Raw genomic sequence first — 20,204 nt, 5'->3', positions numbered from 1 at the left:
CTGTAACAGAGACGGGCCTGTACAGAATAAAATTCACACACTCACAGAGAACCAGAGAATGACAGAACCCCACACTCCCAGTCTGTGGGAGGGACTGCTATCCACAAAATGAATACGCCCCCCACTCTCACATTGCACCCGAGACCGGTGGGTAGAGAATGAAGCACCCTTTTCACTTTATACCGGCGACTAGCAGGGTAAAATGAAACACACATCCTCATATTATCCATCTGAATGTCTCCCCTTTGTTGATTGTCTCTGCACTGCTGTCGTTCTATCTCACTAATTCTACATCTTAAGTGAACTACATATCAACCATCTCTTCATTTCCAGCTTGAGACCTACTGAATCATGAATCCTTTGCTCTCTGGCAGCCTGGGATATTGCTCTCTGCTCTCCCAGTTTACACACACACACACACACACACACACACACACTCATACACACACACACACACACACACACACACACACACACACACACACACACACACACACACACACACACACACACACACACACACCTTTTCTTCGGCTGCCCATCAATTTTCTTTTTTTAATACTTTATTTACAATTTTCAGTTTTACAAAGACAAAACATATTGAAGACGTACAAAACAATACAAAGGAAATGCAGCTCCAGGTGGAGCACAGACAAAACAAATCAAAAACAAGAACAAAAAGGCAGCCAGATAATTTACAAGATTACATAAATATACTTACAAAAATAAAGTTGATACAATAGTGGTATCACGGAAGCAATGTGAAATAAAATGAGTAAAGGAATCCGGTTCGGCACCGCACCCACTCATGGGACTAGACAGGTCAAGGTCACAATGTATGTGAGGTAATATGACACTGAGCCAAGAAAGGTCCCCTTATTCTCTCAAATATATTCCGTGTATTGGGGTCGTGCAGATGCACGAGTTCAATCTTCCAAATTCACAATTTTTCGCTGTCTCCAAGTTAGACACTACGTTAACGAATAGTTCCCACACTTCGAACCTATTTCCACCACACATCCCTTCCTTGAAAACCTTTTGCTCCCTCCAGACTCCAAATAGTTAATATCAAAATTTTTGAATTGTTTTACTCCTTTGCTTTCTACAGATTTTATTAGGGAAGCCTGGGCTAGGGACTTGAACTCAGAGATATCAGCGGAACTTTGGGAGGAGGCAATGTCCCGGGTTCACTGTTGTTCTATTAACGCTACAGGTTAATCCAGTGCAAGGTGATACATAGATTGCTTTATTCAAAAACAAAACTGAATCGCATCTTCCCATCTGTGTCTCCTGATTACGACAAGTGCCGCTCTACCGAGGGCTCACGAGCACATCTTTTCTGGTTTTGCCCTACATTATACAACTTTTGCACTGCAATTTTTGAGCGGCTCTCAAAAGCCTCTTGTAGAGACATTCAGCCGAATCACGACCTCGCCATCTTTGGATGCTCTGCACTGACTCTTGAGTTGCCGCACGACATGCGGATTGCTCTGCATCTAGGAATGGTGGTGACTAAGAAACTTATTCTTCTGACCTGGAAGTCTACTACTCCACCCACCTTTGCACACTGGCTCAAGGAGATGTCCATCGATTTTCGATGTTGACTGAGGCCTTCGCAAGCTTGTATGGGAGACCGGCAGTTGCCCATGCTGCAAGTCTCCCCTCTTCACGCCACCGATGTTGTCGAAGGGAAGGGCATTAGGACCCATACAGCTTGGCACCAGTGTCGTCGCAGAGCAATGTGTTGTTAAGTGCCTTGCTCAAGGACACACACGCAGCTAAGATCGAAACAGCGATCTTCAGATCACTAGACCGACTCCTTATCCACACACGCCGCCCACGCACGCACACACACACACATTCACACATTCACACATATGCATACACACAGCGATACACACACACAAATATACACACAGACATACATACACATCTACACATAAACACACAGATGTACAGACTCAAGCAAACACACACACACACACACACACACACACACACACACACACACACACACATACACACACACGTAGAGAAGATAGTTTAAGAGATGGAGGGATGGAGGGATCCCTGGACAGCTCTGAGCTTCAAGATATCGAGAATATATATTGTACTGGGAACCTGATAAAAATGACTTCAACATCGGTGTCGTCCAGGGCTGATGGAGAACTGGACAGAGTATCCGTGTACACAGCGGGGATGTTTTATATCTGGAGGCACATAGCGTGACGGGGTGGAGCAGCTGAATTTAAAAAAATGTGGAAGATATTAAACTGAAGTCTGTAGGAGGAGAGTGGGAGGGGTTTTCATGTGTCCCTGGATCCAGAGCACAGTGAGGGGAAAGCGGATTTATTTGTAGATGAAACAGCGGGCGTGACAGTGAAAAGCGGCAGAAAATGGTGGAACCACAGTGAAAGTTTCTGTTTGGAAAATAGGAACAGTCGTGACCGCTGCCAATACAACTATGAAAAGTTGTAAATAGGGCGGCTCATTGTTCACTTACCGGTCTCATTACACGTTTTGGTCAAATTACACAGAGGGATCTGACTGAGGTAATGCCAATGGCATTGACGTGTTCATGTTACATACCAACAGTATTTGCACCTGAGACACTGCCGGTGATGTAATTTGTTTGTTCAGTAACAATGGTGGGAGGTGGGACCTTGTCACTGGAGATCGATCCCCTGTATAAATCAGAGCCTGTTGCAGTACGTCAGCCCAGAGTGTCTTGCCGAGCTGTGGAATTCAGAGCAATCACCTTCACTGTGTCACTCAAATGGGATATCCAGTAATCTGGCGGATAGAAGAGATTTACTTCCCTGTTATTTCAGCCGTTGGAATTCCCGGTAAGCCGCTGTCACGCCTGCAAACGGCAGGAACTGAGAGTTAATTCCGGTGTTCTGAAGAGTTTCTATCGCTACTTGTTTCCACAGCCACCTGTCCAGTCCCCGCATTTCAGTCATGGGCGGAAGGCGCTGACAATATTAATCCCATTGCTTTCGCAGCAGACAGCGCTCCATATTGGAGCCGAGATGCTGCCTTTGACTGAAATCTTCTCCGCTGGCTCGATATCATGTAATAATTGTGAATCAAAATGTCTGCACAGGAGGACACCGGGCTACACTGCATCCGTGGGAGCCAGCCGACCTTCTGTTCTGTCCGTATGAATCGACTGTGAATTGCCTGACTGGGTGATGGAACAACGCGAATGGCTCATTTATGTTAGAAATATGAGCAGAGGGAACCGCCGATGTGGATTTCATTTCATTCCTGTTCGGCTCAGACCAGTGACGTTGGTATATCAGACCCATTCCTTACTGCGGCCAGGAAGCGTTTAACCAGCTGTCATCTGGTCGCTTTGGGAATTCACCCAGATTGAACCCATTTACAAAACTCGCGGAGAGTTCTCTGTCACGCCGATATTTCACACTGTCAGCGGGTTCATATGTTCTGGGTCCAGTATCCACCATTTCAAACAGAAAAATAAAACAAGATCAAGTCTAATAATAATAATTTTGTTCTATTGCCCTGACAGGTCAGTAATTTCTCTGTTTCCCTCCCTCTCTCTTGCAGTTAACCTGGTGGCGATTGTTATCCTGTCCCGAGGAAAGTGCGGTCTCTCCAAATGCATCACTCGCTACCTGCTGGGAATGGCAGCGGCCGATCTCCTGGTCGTTATCTCTGACCCTCTGCTGAACTGGACTGTTCTCACATACTTTCGGTCTTCCTTCCTCCATTGGACTCCCGTTTGTAGGATTGTTATTTGCCTGCTCATAGGAAGCACCGGGGTCTCTGTCTGGCTGACAGTCGCGTTCACCTGTGACAGATTTGTAGCCATTTGTTGTGAAAAGCTGAAAACGAAATATTGCACGGAAAGAACGGCGGCTGTGGTTATCGGAACAGTGAGTGTTCTGGGCTATTTAGAAAGTGTCACTTTCTACTTTACATTGGAGCCTTCGATGATAATTGATGGAGTTTTCTATGGCTGTATCACCAAAGAGAGCTTCTATACATCTCCCTCGTGGTCCACACTTCTTATGATTCATCGCATTTTCATGCCTTGTCTCCCGTTTGTTCTGATTTTATTGTTCAATACTCTGACGGTCAGACGAATTTTGTCCGCTAATAAAGTCCGGATGGGGCTCCGGGGCCGCAGCAACGGAAAGAATGACAAGGACCCGGAGATGGAGAACCGAAGGAAATCGGTGGTTTTACTATTCAGTATAACCGGTAGTTTTATACTTCTGTGGTTAACTCTGCTGGTTTTTGATATTTACGTTCTGATTGCAAACATCCCTCGTTACTCGGACACGGATCCGATTTATATCGCAGAATCCACGGCGACGATGCTGCAGATCCTCAGCTCCTGCACCAACACATGTATTTACGCCGTGACTCAGAGCAAGTTCAGAGAGGAGCTCAAGAACGCGGTGAAATACCCGCTAAAACTGTTAACCAAATGCCTTAAAACATAGAGCCACTTGTTGGTTTCTGCCGGAGATTTCAGTCAAACACCATGTTTCCTCCATAATCTATCCACTTGCCGGTATGTGGAACCAGGATAACAACTGAGCGCTCTGAAATACGCATGCGTTTTGTGATGATATATTTCACTCGCTGTTTACCCCGTACGGGTGAAATGTGTCCTTCATCAAATATGTAATTTGTAGCGGTCACCTCAGCTGTAATTCACCCCGATGGAGGGTCTATAGTCAGATCCTGCCCGTTTGATTTTAATAAACTCCCTTACATCTGACAGCGTTTTACTCTGGGTTGGTCCAGTTAGGAAGAATCCTCTCCCTTTTCTCCATTCTCTCCGTTGTTTCTGATTCTTCCTTTTCAGTGACGCTCACGGTGTTTTACTCCCAATATCTCTCACGTTGTCCTCGCTCACTCCTTCCCCCACACCGGTGAGGGGAGCGTGATCAGACTGAAACATAGCGGAGGTGTGTGTGTGTGTGTGTGTGTGTGTGTGTGTGTGTGTGTGTGTGTGTGTGTGTGTGTGTGTGTGTGTGTGTGTGTGTGTGTGTGTGTGTGTGTGTGTGTGTGTGTGTGTGTTTTCTTTCCTTTTCCAACTCCTTTTCCATCTCCGGACTGCTCCGCTTTGTCCTTTCCTATCTGCCTCTTTATCTCCGTTCACATTCTGTGGTCCCGTGAAAATCTGTTTCCTCTGTTCCCTGTTTCTCTCTGTCCACAAGTCCGGTCCCGTTCTGAACAAAATCTAATCTCATTGTAGACGAGTGAGTTTCACCGTGAGGGAAACATGATCGGGCTGGAACATGCGTTCTTTTCCTTCTTTTTCAACTCCATCTCCATCTCCGACCTGCTCCCTCGTTGTCCCCGCATATCTCCGGCTTTATCTCTGTTCACATCCTGAGGCTCCGTCACAGTCTGATTCTTTCCCTCTGTTTCCCTCTGTTCTCTGTTTCTCTCTGACCACACCTTCCGTCCGGTCGCGTACAGAGCAAAGTAAATCTCATTGCAGGAACATATATTTATATTGATCATCAAAGTACGCTGAAATTTAATGATCGTCAAGAGCAACAGGAAAAAGTTTTTTGTTTATTTTTTTCTCTCTCGACTAACTGAGCTCTACCTGGAAGTTTTATCGATGTATGAAAAATAAAAGAATGATACCGGAAATCCGAATTAAAATTACTTTAAAAGATGTTGTACCGCTTTCTGAAGGAACATTACTCACTCTGTTACATTTCCAGTTCCGTCTCACTGATGTCTGTCCTGCCACCGATCAGCGTTACACAACACCGGTGATTCTCCTCGCCCGCGGTTGACGGAAGCAGGAGTCGACACGACAGATACCTTTTCGAGCGCAGAATAGATTTCTGTATATCACGCCAGATAATACTAACTCAACGCTTTATCATAAATAATGTTTCGAGTTCTGGTCACCGAATTATAGGAAAGATATCAATAAATTAGAGAGAGTGCAGAGACGATTTACTAGGATGTTACCTGGGTTTCAGCACTTAAGTTACAGAGAAAGGTTGAACAAGTTAGGTCTCTATTCATTGGAGCGTAGAAGGTTGAGGGGGGATTTGATCGAAGTATTTAAAATGTTGAGAGGGATAGATAGGGTTGACGTGAATAGGCTGTTTCCATTGAGAGTAGGGGAGATTCAAACGAGAGGACATGATTTGAGAGTTAGGGGGCAAAAGTTTAAGGGAAACACGAGGGGGTATTTCTTTACTCAGAGAGTGATAGCTGTGTGGAATGAGCTTCCTGTAGAAGTAGTAGAGGCCAGTTCTGTTGTGTCATTTAAGGTAAAATTGGATAGGTATATGGACAGGAAAGGAGTGGAGGGTTATGGGCTGAGTGTGGGTAGGTGGGACTAGGTGAGATTAAGAGTTCGGCACGGACTAGGAGGGCCGGAATGACCTGTTTCCGTGCTGTGATTGTTATATGGTTATATGGTTTATATGATACGTAAGGATTATGTCCAATCTCCGGCCACCGTTAGCACAAATGCAGCGTGAATCCCAAGCGACGACATTCTAGTCTTGGCCAATTTAACTCCCAATCAGATTGAGTGGCTTAAAGACTACAACATAATTGCCTGGCAAGATTAAATGACAAGAGCTTCGCATTCCGGAGTTGGTAATGACCTGGGGCTAATTTTGCCTCGTGAAGGCAGCGCAGTTTCCAATGTTGTTGACTGTTGTCCAAGTCTAATCGCAAACTGGAGAACATCTGCAGACGCTGGAAATCAAAGTAATACCCACACAATCCTAAGGAGCTCAGCAAGCCGGGCAGAATCTATGCAAAAGAGTAAACAGTCAATGTTCCGGGCCGACACACTTCATCAGGGAGATCCCATTTAATAGGAGCGGACGTTTCTACCATAATTATATGTATATGACGATGAGCGGCATTGATCGTGTGGTTAACCCGAGGCTTTTTCCCCCGGGACAAAGTGGCTAACACGCGGGGTATACTTTTAATGTGCTTGGAAATAGGTACCGGGGGAATGTCAGAGTTCAGTTTTCACACAGAGAGTGTTGGGTGCGTGGAAAACACTGCCGGCGGCGGTGATGGAAGCGAATACAATAGGGTCTTTAAGAGCCTCTCGGACAGGTACATGGAACTTTGAAAAGTAGAGGTCTATGCACTGGGGAAATCCAAGGCAGTTTCTAGAGTGGGTTTCATGGTGGGCACAACATTGTGGGCCGAAGGGCCTGTAATGGACTGTAGGTTTCTATGTTCTATGTTTTTTAATTGTAGTGTCGGCGACAGACGTTATACCCCCAGACATGCCTCTCACAACTGCTGGTAATTGTGCAGAGCACTGTGCAATGGGTTGTCTGCGGTCCCGTGTCGTTCTGATAAATAGCCATCTGTAAACCCTTGACATGCTATCCTGCTAATCGCCCTTAAGTATTGCAAAAAAAAAGTCACTCATTATCACGACCTGGTTTTGGAACTGGTAAACTAAGAGAATTGCAGGGACTGCAGGTTGTTACAAGCCCTTCCTGATCGAATAGTGCTTTATGACAGGTTTCATGCTTTACATTGCCCTCAGTGACAAATCATGTAGTCGTTTACATGATCTGTCGTGTATATAAAAGCACGAGGAAAGACATTCTTGCCATAGAGGGAGTACAAAAAGGTTCACCAGATTGATTCCTGGGATGGCAGGACTTTCATATGAAGAAAGACTGGATTGACTAGGCTTATACTCGCTGGAATTTAGAAGATTGAGGGGGGATCTTATTGAAACATATAAATTTCTGAAGGGATTGGACAGGCTAGATGCAGGAAGATTGTTTCCGATGTTGGAGAAGTCCAGAACGAGGGGTTCACAGTTTAAGGATAAAGGGGAAGACTTTTAGGACCGAGATGAGTAAAAACCTGTTCACACAGAGAGTGGTGAATCTGTGGAATTCTCTGCCACAGGAAACAGTTGAGGCCGGTTCATTGGCTATATTTGAGAGGAAGTTAGATATGGCCCTTGTGGCTAAAGGGATCAGGGGGTATGGAGAGAAAGCAGGTACAGGGTTCTGAGTTGGATGATCAGACTGAATGGCGGTGCAGGCTCGCAGGGCCGAATGGCCTACTCCTGCACCTATTTTCTATGTTTCTATGTATAGAGTCTTCGTGTGGTGGGGCGGAATGTACAAGTCCCTCGTGATGTATGTTTATCGCCCACCGAGAGGGAGGTGCCGGCGAAAGCCACGCGTGTACGACATGCTCAGGCAAAGCAGGGGGAGCAAAGATGACAAACTTTGTTTTAACGATGAAGAAGGAAATATTGTACATCCAGCCTGAGCGGAATGGAGTTGTAGAGCAGCATTAGTATTAGGCAGAGTTAGACACTGTGTGCGGTTTAACTCCTGTAAAGTCTGAAGCACGGGTCCGAGTAGTTGAGAAGTTGCAGTCTTTTCTGACTATAGTGACATGAGTGGTTGAGTTTGGCAATTCAACTCGTTGATTCTGTTGTTCACTCAAAAACCCTACTGCCACTTTGTCCATTGGACCATAATAGATGAGTCCGGTTAAAGAAAGAGTTTCTGCTCTGTTACGCACAGAAAGGAGCTTCTGTTGATCGCTCGGCTGAGATATTTCGGTGTATGGAAATGCTTCAGAGGTCGGCATGTCAGGATAAGCTGTCGTTGGTTAACATCTTAGTCCAAGTGTTTTTTTTTCAATTCTGTGTTTGGCAGCGCAGAGTTGTTCTGCAATTCTATCATGTGTCAGGGAAACGGGAAATGAAGTCAGTTATATTGTCTTCTGATATTTGCCTGCACCAGGTTCCCTCTCCAAAATCACTCTGCTGACGGATTACCCCACTCGGGTAGGATCCCTCTCCAAAATCACTCTGCTGACCGATTGTCCCACAAGGGCAGCCGAGCACGGTCCCCTTTAACCACGTCCCCATGGTAACGGAATATCCATCATTACCGTTTCCCCTCTATTCCACTGGGGAATTCAAACGCGCTTTGTACTTCAGGCCAAGTGGGTTCCGCACATAAGTTTTCAGAACATCTCAACATTTCCAGGCAAGGAGTTATAAATTTCACAAATTTGTCCCATAGCCCGAACTTCATACGGGGTCTATAGCCCAATTACTGCGGTGGTGCCAATAATATTTTTTTGGGATATTATGTAACAGGATCGAGTTCTGAATTCTCTTCTTCCTTATTTCTCCCCGTTTCCTGTTCCAATACGCGAATAATAGACATGTCCTTTTTTTTTAGACCCCTCGACCGTTCAGAAGCGACCTTAAAACTGGGCTCATCTTTCCTTGCATAGTTCTTTGTCTTGCTGTTTGTCCCCCTCCTGCTCCTCTGCCACGTTTGACTGAGCGGGGTCGGGGTGTTTGATTCTGTCGTATCGCATCTGCTGACATGTAAACTTTGTCCAGACCTGATTCCGGCCTGGTCACAGGCTGTCTCGGTGAGGACATAAACATTGAGACGCCTCCACTTTCTTTTGTTTGGACACTGTTTGGTCAGTCAGTCTATTTTGTTGTTGTTGTTGTTGTTGTTGTTGTTGTTGTTGTTTCGGAGTTTGGTGTCTCTTAGATGCCTCCAGCACTTATTCAACTCAAGTCCAGTTTACTGTCATTTAACTACGCACACGCACACCGACAAACGAGACAACGTTTCTCCGACCCAGGGTGTGAAGCACAGCAGCGCACACAGAACATACACAACACAGCAACACTTCTCAAAGCAAGGACAACATCCTCCGATGAGACAGGCACCAATAAACAAAGTTAAGTGCATAAGTCAAAGCACGTTTTTATATAATCATAATCCCACGTAGGATCTCCGTCTCCGCTACCAGTTTCCTGTTGAAAATATTTGATATACTTTAACTAAAATGATCCCCATAGAGCCACCGTCCTTTGGTCCAACTACACAAGCCACTAGTAAAAGGAATCACATGGCTAGTATACCCACTTTCCAACCAGACCTCATCAGCCGGGAGACACCAGCGGATCTCCCAGTGGTTTCTTTCCTCGTTCAACCTGCGGATGCTTCTTTCTCGTTTTCTTCTTTACCTTTACAGATAAAAATCTCCCCGCATTACACTCATCAACATTACTATCATTACTTATCATCTTTTCTCTACTTACCTTGTTTTCATCTTTATCTTTACAGGGAATTCTCTCAACTCCTCTGCATTCCTGATCAACGTTACTGTACTACTTTCCATCCTACTTCAATCTACTTACCTGGTCCTGCAAAGGAAAGACAGTCAGTCGCAGGCACAAGCGCGAAAGAAATTTCGTTACATTCCTCTCTTCAAATCTTATTTATATCTATTGGTTTTATTTCCTAATTGGAGAACATCTTGGGTGGGACTAGGATCCGGTTCCCGATCTTCTTATTTCACACAACACTTCACATAATACTGCAGTCTTTCCTACTTGGTTCCGCCGATCCCATCCTTTCTACCCGGTCATGGGCCAGGATCAGGGAGGCTCAAAGCTGAACACCCAACGGGGGGCGAACTCGAAATTGCCTCTGCGACTCTCAGTTACTCCATCGTTCCACCCCGGTTTGTCGGGATCCTGCTGGACTACAGCAATTTGTCAGAGATAATTCAAAATGAAATTCGGCACCAGATTTCAATTGGAGAATATTTTATTTTAGCAAGATATCATGGAGAGTCCACATGTGTGGAACTCTGAGGTACAAGTAAAAGGCTTGCCTTTAAATCTAGTAGCAGGGAAGCGTGCGGATCCGTAGAACAATAGAATCTGGTCATAATGTTGTTTTCTTGATTTGTGGTTCATCCGTTTCCACCCATCTGACTTGTGCGGCCGCGTTAGCGTTCCGAGGAGTATTGGTGAGGAGAGGATATTCTTGAGTGGAAAACGCAGAAGTCTTCAATTTCACAAACTAAAGCAACATCAGGTAAAACACCGAGATAATGAACGATACAAAGTCCTGCACCGCTTGATTCAGAGAACATGTAAGGAAGCGAAAGAGAATTGGATGAATGAACAGTGCGGTGAAATTGAGCAGTATGAACGAAGTCATGATTACAGAGGCCTTCACCAACTGGCAAAGGATATGAGGAAATGAAGGAGGACTGTGCCATCAGCTGGGTGTATGGAAGACGGTAGTGGTAATCCATGCCATGAAAAAGAAGAGATCACGGACAGATGAGTTGAGTACATCTCGGAATTATTTGAAGATAGCAGGATTGAGGATTTACCACAATCAAATCAAATGACTAATCAGCAGAAAAACAATTGATGTCAGAGATGGAAAGTGCGATTCGGAGTCTAAACGTCAGAAAGGCGGCCGGTGAAGATAAGATTTCCACTCAAGTTCTGAAATCACTTGGTCCGAAGGGAAAAACGAACCTTTCAGCGATATTAAACAACAGTTATATGACAGGAAATCTTCTGGAGGACATTCTCAAATAGGTATTTATCGCCTTACCAAAAAAGCCAAGGACGATAAAATGTAACGAAGACAGGACGATAAGCATAATGTCCCATTGCGTCAAGTTACTGTTGAAAATAGTGTTCGGCAGAATGAAAGGTACAATCAGCGGTGAAACTGAGGAAACACAGTTTGGTTTTCGTAAAGCCTCAGGAACAAGGGAAGGAACATTTGCGATGAGAAACTTCATGGACAGATGCACTGAGGCACAAAAGACCATCTACTTATGCTTTATTGACTATGAAAATGCTTTTGATAAAGAAAAACATGGGAAAGTAACTGAGACGCTGAACAAGTACGATCTGGGATGGGAGAATAAGGAAATTGTATCGGAAACAGAAAGCGGCGGTCAGGGCAGAAAATGGGCTATCACCATGGGCATGTATTAAACCAGGCGTAAGGCTCTCCGGATTTGTTCAACCTCTATGGAGAATAGATACTTCGGGAATGAGACCATCAGGAGACAGGTATTCCAATCGGAGGCCGGAAGGTGGAAAACATCAGGTGTGCGGATATAGCTGGAGGTTGCGTTGGCTCGCCTGGTTTGATCACCCTCTATGGAGAATGGATACTTTGGGAATGAGACCATCAGGAGACAGGTATTCCAAACGGAGGCCGGAAGGTGGGAAACATCAGGTATGCGGACGACACCGCGTTGTTAGCTGACAGAACTGCAAATTATGCTAAATAAAGTGAATGAGAAAGGCCTTGAATATGGACTAAAAATCAACCGTAAGAAAACAAAATCGATGGTGATAAGCAAAACAGACACTAAAGACTCGTTCATGATGGCAAGTCAATGGACAAGACATGAACAGGTGCGGAAGTTTGATTATCTTGGCAGTTTTCTGACAGATGACGGGAGATGTGAAGTTGAGATCAGAAGGGGAATAGGTATTGGCTAAGACCCAGTTCATGAAGCTAAATGATCTACTGTGCGATCGGAAGGTAGACAACCTAAAGTAGAATCCTCTTCCTCGAGTGTTACGTGTGGTCAGTGCTGAGGTGAGGATCAGAAACTTGGAGCCTGAGGAATGATGGCATGAAACGAATTGATGCTTTTGAAATGTGCTGCTATCGACGAATGTTGAAGATCAGCTGGTAGAGAAAGTTTCAAATGAGAGGGTTTTGTCCGAAGTTGATGGACCACGGATATTGCTGGAGAAGATCATGAAGTTAAACGTTGCTTATTGTGGACATATCGTGGAGAGATAACATCTTGTCGGATTTGCTATAAGGAACGGTGGGGGGAAAGAAAGGAAGAGGAAGGCAAAGAATAACGTGGCTGGATAACATCAAGGATTGGACCAAGCTAGATAGGTCTAGGGATGTTGTGGACATGTGTCGGGACAGAGCGACATGCCGGAAATCGTCCACCAACTGCAAATTCCTGATGCGACCTAACGACGAAGACGAAACAACATACAGCACTGTAAATGGTCTATTCGGAAATGTCGTCCACAAGGAGAGAGGTTGGAGATCAGAGAGAGAGGGAGGGAGGTGGCGAAGAAGCTTACGAGGGAGGGAGAACGCCGATGCGAATTGGAAGGAGTCGGGTCGAAGAAACGAGTCACCGAGACGGGTTGGATGATTTGGCAGCACTTTATAATGGTAGTGCTGCAGTCTCAGAATGGCATGCGTGATGGTAAGCCCTCTACATCCTCACGGTGCATTTTTTTCTCGGTTTTGACTCACTCTTCCCCACACACTCTCATCCAAGACATATCACGTCCGCACACTCTCTCACGTCTCTCTGCCCAGGCCCGGTCTCTTTCTCGCCCCAGTGTCTCTCCGTATATCTCGGTCTTCGTCGATCTCCGATCTCTCCAGCCATTCGAAATCTCTCTCATCACCCTACCTCTCTCTCCACACATAGTTCCCCTCTCCTGTCTCTGTTCTCCACTATCCCGTCCAGTCCACCCCCTCTGTCTCTCTCTCTCTCTCTCTCTCTCTCTCTCTCTCTCTCTCTCTCTCTCTCTCTCTCTCTTACCTCACTCCCAGATGTTTTCTATCTCCATTCTTTCTACCCACAAGTCTCCCTCTCTCCACACTCGCATTCTATTTCACCTTCATTACTGAAATGCAGTGAGGCACCAATGGCTCAAAAACATTGAAATAAAACATTTGTCACGATATCTCACAACATAAACACTAAAAGCGAAACAAACAAACTGCGAGGGGAACTCGGCAGGTCAGGCAGCATCTACGGGAATGAATAATCAGCCGAAGTGTCGGGCCGAGACCCTCCTCCAGGATTGGAAACGAAGTGGTGAGACGCCAGAATAAAAAGGTAACGGAGGAGGAGAAGGATAGCTGGCCGGTGATAGGTCGAGCCTGGTGGACAGGAAGACTAAAGGGATGGAGAGGAAGGAATTGGATTGGAGTGGAGAATGGTCCACAGGAGAAGGAGAAGCTGGAGTGGACGGACAAGGAGGTGATAGGCAGGTGAGAAGAGTTAAAAGGCCAGACTGGAGAATAGAACAAAGGGGGAAGGGTGATCATTCCTTCTACCGGAATGAGAATCGATATCCATGCCATATGGATGGAGTCTATCCAAAACACATATACAGTGGCATGCAAAAGCTTGGGCAACCCTGGTCAAAATTTCTGTTACTGTGATTAATCAAGTGAGTAGAAGATGAAATGATCTCCAAAAGTCATAAAGTTATAGATGAAACATGTTTTCCAACAGTTTAAACAGGATTAGTGCATTATTTTTTTGTTTTGTACAATTTTAGAGTGAAAAGAGGAAAGGAGCACCATGCAAACGTTTGGGCACCCAAAGAGATTTAAGCTGTCAGCAAGGTCTCAGACCTTAATTTGCTTGTGAGGGCAATGGCTTGTTCACAGTCATCGTTAGGAATGGCCAGGTGATGCAAATTTCAAAGCCTTATAAACACCCTGACTCCTCAATCCTAGTCCCAACAATTAGCAGCCAGGGGCTCCTATAAGCAGCTGGCTAGCACTCTGAAAATTAAAATAAATTATGCCCACAAAGTAGAAGGCTATAAGAAAATAGCAAAGCCTTTCCAGGTAGCCGTTTCCTCAGTTAGTAATGTAATTAAGAAATGGCAGTTAGACGAACGGTGGAGGTCAAGCTGAGGTCTGGAAGACCAAGAAAACTTTCCGAGAGAATTGCTTGTAGGATTGATAGAAAAGCAGATCAGAACCTCCGCTTTACTGCAAAAGACCTTCAGGAAGATCTAACAGACTCTGGCGTGGTGGTGCTCTGTTCTACTGTGCAGCGATACCTGCACAAAAATGACCTTCATGGAAGAGTCATCAGAGGAAAATCTTTCCTGCGTCCTCACCACAGACGTCAGCGTCAGAAGTTTGCAAAAGTGTATCTAAACAAGCCCGATGCTTCCTGTTGACTAATGAAGTTAAAATAGAACTTATTGGCCGCAATGAGCAAAGGTATCTTTGGAGAAAAAAAAGGGTGCAGACATTCATGAAAATAACTCCAGCAAATTATTGAAGCAAACATCATACCATCTGCAAAAAAGCTGAAGATGAAAATAGGATGGCTTCTAAAGCAGAATAATGATCCCAATCACACTTCGAAATCCACAATGGACAAGGTCAAGAGGGGCAAACTGAATGTTTTGCCATGGCCCTCACAGTCCCCCGACCTAAACATCATGGAAAATCTGTGGATATCTCAAAAGAGCAATATATGCAAGACGGCCCAAGAATTTTACAGAACTGGGAGCCTTTTGCAAGGAAGAATGGGCGAAATCCCCCAAACAAGAATTGAAAGACTCTTAGGCAACACGAGTGAATCTGCAGATGCTGGAAATAAAGAAATACTCTTAGCTGGCTACAGAAAGCGTTTACAAGATGTGATACTTGCCAAAGGGGTATTACTAAGTAGTGGCCATGCAGGGTGCCCAAACTTTTGATTCGGGCTCTTTTCGTTTTTTTTAAAATTTAAACTCTAAGAATGGAAATAAAACAGTAATCTTGCTTAAAATATTAAAGAAATGTGTCATCTTTAACTTTATGTTTCTTTTTTTTTGGAAATCAAGTCATCCTTTCCTCGCTTAGCTATTGACAGTAACGGAGATATTGACCAGGGCTGCCCAAACTTCTGCATGCCCCTGGAGGTTGTTGCTCCTCCACCCTGACGGTGGTCTCATCAGGGAAGAAGAGGAAACTGCGGAACAGGAATAGGAATCGGAATTAATATGTTTGGCCTGGGGGAAGATCTGTTTTTGGCGGATGGAGCTGAGCTGCTCGAGGAAATGGTTCCCAATCAACGATGGGTCTCGCCAATGTAGAGAAGGACGTTTCGGGAACGTTGGACACACAGACTACTCCAGTGGATTCGTAGGTAAATTGTTGTCTCACCTGGAAGGGCTGTTTGGGGAAAGGACTGGTGGTGAGGTTGGAGGTGGACGGGCAGGTGTAGCGCTGCGGCCGCTTGCAGTGATAAGCGCCGGGAGGGAGATTAATGGAGAGGGACGGAAGGGAAACGGAATAACGGAGGAAGCGATCTCTGTGGAAAGCGAAGTGTGGTTTGGGGACGGTGATGGGGTGGTAAAGGTAAATTTGTTTGTACGATTTCTTTGGAGAAGGTGGAAGCTGCAAATTGGGATTTTTTGGGTGCAGAACGTCGTGGGGTGGTAGGTTAGAGCAAGAGGAACTCCATCGCCGATAAACTGATGGAAGACTTGGTGAGCGCGGATGGAGTGATCCCACTTTTAAAGCGATGCTACCGACAAAGATATTACTACCTCCCATCGCCATCTCTCCGCTCCCCGCTGTTACATTCAGCCCTCCGCACCATTCTCCCTCGCGGTGCATATCCCTGCAAGCACCCAAAGTACTACACCCGCACCTTCATCTCCTCCCTCACCATCAGTCCGGGCCCAAACAGTCTGCCAGGTAAGGCAACACTTCACCTGAGAATCCGCTGTGGTCGTCCATTGTGTCTGGTGCTCCTGGCGGGCACTCCTCTACATTGGAGAGACCCGGGACATAATGGGCTCATTCCGTTCATCACCACCGCTCCATCCGTGAATAGCGGAGCTTTCTGGTGTCCAAACATTTTAATTCTGATTCCCAATCCGACATCTTCTGTCCATTGCTTCATCTTGTGCCACAGTGAGGCTGACCTCAAGAGGGAGGAGCGACAACTTACTTTCCGTCCAGTTAACCTCTAACCTGGTGTCATGAATATCGAAATAAAGATCCCTCCCCCTCCCCTCTTCTGCTATTCACCACGTTGGTTCATGCCTATTCTCACCCGCCTTTCACCTCTCACGGCGTCCCTAAATACCTCCGGTTTTCCTGTACCCCACTGTCCTCTCTTATCAGATTCCTTCCGCTCCAGCCCTTCGTCGTTCACCTGGTTTCATCTCTCACCTTTCCCCGCTAACGTCATTTTATTCTGGCGTCATCCCCCTTACTCTCCAGACGTGAAGAAAGATTTCTACCCGATACATCAAGCGCTTATTCATTTCCATAAATGCCTTCCGCCCTGCTGCATTCATCCGGCAAGTGTGTGTGTGTGTGTGTGTGTGTGTGAGTGTGTGTGTGTGAGTGTGTGTGTGTGTGTGTGTGTGTGTGTGTGTGTGTGTGTGTGTGTGTGTGTGTGGGGGTGTGTGTGTGTGTGTGTGTGTGTGGGGGGGGTGTGTGTGTGCGTGGGGGGGTGTGGGGTGTGTGTGTGTATGTGTGTGAGTGTGTGTGTGTGGGGGTGTGTGTGAGTGCGTGTGTGTGTGTGTGGGGGTGTGTGTGTGTGTGTGTGTGTGTGTGGTGTGTGTGTGTGTGGGGGGGGGTGTGTGGGGTGTGTGTGTATGTGTGTGAGTGTGTGTGTGTGTGTGTGTGTGTGTGTGTGCGGGCTGTGTGTGTATGTGTGTGAGTGTGTGTGTGTGTGTGTGTGTGTGTGTGTGTGTGTGTGTTGCCTTGGATTTTCAGCACCTGCTGAATTAGCCGTGTTTAAAATATTAATGTGTGTGTGTAATTTGAAATTTTGAAATGGATGGATACGCACGGACGAGTGAATGATTCAGCAATAGTTCACTGCAGTTCGTGTTTTCGGAGAAAATGTGAAAAGAAGACAATCATCTCTACTCACAATCTCAGCAGGAATAAAATTCAGCACAAAAATAAACAGAAATGTATCACGTGTTCTGCTCCTAATAGTGATGGATTTTATACGAACGACAAAATGCCCTGTAATAATGCAATACCTCACAACGGCGGTGCACCTCAAAATAACACAAAAGCTGTCACACTTTACCAGTCCAGGCTATTTCAGCTTCCGGAGTGGTAAAGAAATATCAGCAAATTTACAAGTTTATAATTGCAAATCACTGGACTAGTAAATTGGGCAGAGAACCAACTGAATTGTAAACGGCATAAACCGTGTCACGAGTACAGTTAATTTAACCACTTCCGCTGTAACGACGACAGATACATGAAACAAGGGGCAAATAGAGGGGTTGCATTGAAACCAGTTGGACACGAACATAATACCTCAATGTCCAGAACAAGGGGGCAGTATTTTCATTATATTAAATAGTCAATCAGATACAGGTTTGAGTGGGAATCTCTTCACTGTGCCGCAGTAACGGGAGCACCGTATTTCATACAGTATTCCTCACAAGGGGTCAGAGATTTCTGTTTTACCCAATTAGTTGCGACGGTGGAATTGTCCGCCCTCCGGACACCAATCACACTAGTTTCATCACGTGATGCCCGAACTCAGGCGCCCGATTCAATCACTGAGCCACTCTCCATGCGGAAAAGCACAGAGAGAGTTGGTCGAAAGGAAATTCGGTGCATCATACCGACTTCCCCCCCATGTCTACATTTCAGAAGTTCGGTTGTTCCTCTGTGGCTTCACTTTACTTTCACATTCCGCAATCCCGTCTCCGAAAGTGACAGGATTTCCTGAACCACTGGATCTGCAGGTCGATTCCTTGTTTTCCTGGTCACAGCCTGTAATTCAGACAGTATCCTGGTAAAGCACTCTTTCAAAAGCTGCCGCATACTCATTTTCCATAGGGGTAGAACCAAACGACTGCAGGCTGACAAATGAGATTCCTCTGTTCAGGAAATGGGGAGAAGATAGCACTGAGAATCACAGACCAGAGTCTTACTTCAGCGGTGGCTGAATCATTGGACAGACAGAATTTACCAGTATTTGGAGAAAGATGGTCTGATTAAGGATTGTCAACATGGCTTTCTAATGATCAAGTCATGAAACACGAGCCTGACGAATTCTGTGATGATGTGACGAAGCAATTTTTTTTATTTTTTTTTTAGATTATGAGGACACTCAGTCCTCGTTCATTGTCATTTAGAAATACATGCATGCATTAAGAAATTATACAATGTTCCTCCAGAGAGATATCACAAAATTAAAAAAGGACAAACCAGGACTCACAGATTGATGAAGGTAGAACAGTGGATGTGTTGCAGATGGACGTTAGTAAGGCGTTTGATAGGGTTCCTCATTGTAGGGTCATTCAAAACTTCTGGGGGCATACGGGCTGAAAATGTGTCTGTGTGAATACAAAATTAGCTTTCGCAGAGAAGACAGAGGATGGTAGTATTTGGCGAGTATTCCACTTGGAGGTCTATGACCATTGGTGTCTCCAGGGGAATCTGTTCTGAAACCACTGTTGCTTGCGACTTTTAAAAATGGCTTGGTTGGGGTAGTGGGAGCGGGATTGAAAGTTTTCAGACGATACGAAAGTTGACTAAGTGGTCGTTAGAGTGGAGGATTTTCATTTAGTTGGACCGGAACATTGCTGATCGGTTGGAGCATCAACGGATATGGGGAGGAGTCAGGCGAATGGGGTTGAGTGGGATCTGGGATGAGCCATGATGGAATGGCAGGGTTCACGCAATGGGTTGAATGACTTGATTCTACTCCCACGTTTTATGGTCTTATGGTCTGTACGGGTTTGTTAGAGGCACGTTCGTTGTACAGAGAATGGTGGGTGCATGGAACGCTCCGATAGAGGCGGATACACTGGGGACATTCACAACTCTTATTTAGGCACCTTGGTGATATAAATAGCAGGCTGTGTTGTAGCGGATGGTTAGATTTATCTTAGGTTAGATTAAAATGTCGGTACAACGTCGCCGGCCGTTGCGCCTGTGATGTGCTGTAATGGTCTATGTCCTATCCTCCCAGTACCTGTCATTGAATACAAAACTGTAAATGAAATCCTACCGGAGGTTTATATGAATTCCTGACTATTCCACTCACTCACCTTCCCACTGAAGGCAAACATGCCACATGCGCTTATAACATCCGGCCAGCTTGCGGACACACTGTCGGTGAGCTCGGTATTTCGGCGGACAGATTACTCTGTAAAGCAATAGTGGGCAATTCTGTTAACCGTCTGTCATTGATCGCATACCTTCAGTTACAGTAGACGTCCCAGCACGCATTTTGGATTCAGCCGAGGTTTTATACACGCAACAAAAAGACAAGCAATTCAGGCAGAATCTATGGAGGGAAATTCGCAGTTGTGACTCCCGACCTCATTCAGACTGGAATGAACAGTCAGGTGGTGCGCAAAGATAATAATCACATTGCTGCTGCTTAAACAAAAAATACAAAAAAATTCTACGTATTTATGGCAAAAGTCAATTATGGATAATTTCAGTTACATTTCATTTACAGAGCTTCCCATTTAGCGTAAACAGATACTTCGCCCCATTCTTCAGCTCCTCCCTGAACTTCCTCTGTGTCAGTCCATAGATACACGTGTTGGTGCAGGAACTGAGCAACATCAACATATACCCAAATTCTTGTAGGATAAATGT

Source organism: Hemitrygon akajei, unplaced genomic scaffold (genome assembly GCF_048418815.1).
Source record: "Hemitrygon akajei unplaced genomic scaffold, sHemAka1.3 Scf000054, whole genome shotgun sequence".
Classification (NCBI taxonomy): Eukaryota; Metazoa; Chordata; class Chondrichthyes; order Myliobatiformes; family Dasyatidae; genus Hemitrygon; species Hemitrygon akajei.
Note: the sequence above shows the minus strand (reverse complement) of the source record.